The 1,704-nt window shown below is 29.5% G+C and overlaps 1 non-coding gene across 1 annotated transcript; it reads left to right on the top strand.

Annotated features, from left to right (window-relative positions):
• The first annotated feature begins 1,613 nt into the window (after positions 1 to 1,613).
• Positions 1,614 to 1,687, top strand: PAN0_t170d0001. The gene has a single exon. It is a non-coding gene; the product is annotated as a tRNA-His (tRNA).
• Positions 1,688 to 1,704: the final 17 nt, after the last annotated feature.

Genomic DNA, 1,704 nt, shown 5'->3' with positions numbered 1-1,704 from the left:
TAGGAATGTTTGCTGGTGCACAAGGGATTGTAATCGGAAATGAATATCTGCGAAATAAATATATGACGTCTATTTCTTCTTCTAGCTCTTCTATCTCGAGTTCTGCACTTACTTCTTCTACTTCTCAGAATAATAACACGGAAACTTCTAGTTCACAATCTCTAATTGATATGGCTAATAGTTATCCAATTCATTCTCCTAACGAAGAAATCAACTCAATTACTATTCTTGACAGTGTTAAGAAATTTTTTCTGAATTGGATGCAATCAACTAGTGGTACCAAGAACCGTCTACCAGCTAATATCGATATGATTAATTGGGATACACCTCTATTCTTTTATTCCTTTTTTAATTTTATTATCTATACTATGTATACAGCACTACTATACTTTGTAATTACTATCGTTGTGTTTTATTCCCTAAATTACATCTGGACGAATATGAAATACCTTAGCTGCGTAGAAAAAGTATTTACAATTTTATCAGGGGGTGCAGCTAATGATTTTAATAAAAAAATCATTGAGTTTATGACATCTCTTATGGGAAAAATTCTTATGATTGTTAAGGCAGTCCTAATTTCTCTATTTCTAATAATTCTAGTTTCAAGTACGTACCTTTATATAAATTATGATTTTTCTTCAGATCTTGCAAATCATTTCAATACTACCATGAAGGGTGTATCTAATGCTTCTACAAATTTTACTATGATGTATAAAGTAGGAGATATTGAAACATACTATTATCAAAAGTTTTCTGAAGTAATACTAGTGCTTATGATTGGAATTTATCGTGGTTATTATCTTATTCGTCCGCTACAATATAGTTCGAATATAAAAGCGGCAATTGGATTTATTGTTTCACTTTTTGTACGAAGTGTAACATCGTTTATTATGAATGTTGTGCTTGTGGGTAACGTTAAAATAGGAATTACATTTATTGAACTTTTTAATGCATATAATATAACTATTAACCTAGTATTTTATTGTGTACTTTCTTTCCTTAGTCTAGTTGTTATTGAATATATTCTATTTAAAAAAATAAAAGTTATTACTATGCCGAAAGAGAAGAATAAATTTAATCAAAAAGAAGGGGATAGCCAAGACTTTTACCCGTATAGTCTATTCTACAATATTCTATTCATCTTTATGAAAGTTGGAACATCCCTGGCATTTTTTGGTGTATTTGAAGGTGTTCTATTTCTTTATACCCATTATCTACCAGCCAACGTTTATTATCTTTGTTCTTAACTAATTTCTTTTAATTTTAACACTTCCCCCGGACCTCACGTGATACTGACTATAAATTTAGAAGTGTTTTAGATGTTTTAATTTATGACTGATTTTTTACGTCTATTGATACCTTTTTATATTCATACTTTTTATATAAAAAGTCGTTTTCTATCTTATTCTATATATTTTAAGTTCCAAGGATACTAATACTAATCCTGTTCTTTTCAATAAAATTATAGTGAATTTCATGCTTCCTCTTCTGTTTATTTGCCTAGGTATGGTAATGATCTCTATTATTATTGCTATAAATAGTTTGGGTTCTCTTTCAGTTATCCTAAAATACATTTGGATATAGTATAGGAATACTATAATCAGTATCTTAAGGTAATACTAGCTTAATTGGTAAAGCGCCAATCTGTGGAGTTGTGTTCATTCCGGTTCAAGTCCGGAGTTTTACCCGTACTATATATAATTT

The sequence above is a fragment of the Moesziomyces antarcticus genome (genome assembly GCF_000747765.1).
Source record: "Moesziomyces antarcticus DNA, scaffold: scaffold_v10170, strain JCM 10317, whole genome shotgun sequence".
NCBI lineage: Eukaryota > Fungi > Basidiomycota > Ustilaginomycetes > Ustilaginales > Ustilaginaceae > Moesziomyces > Moesziomyces antarcticus.
This window is presented reverse-complemented; position numbering and strand designations above follow the sequence as displayed.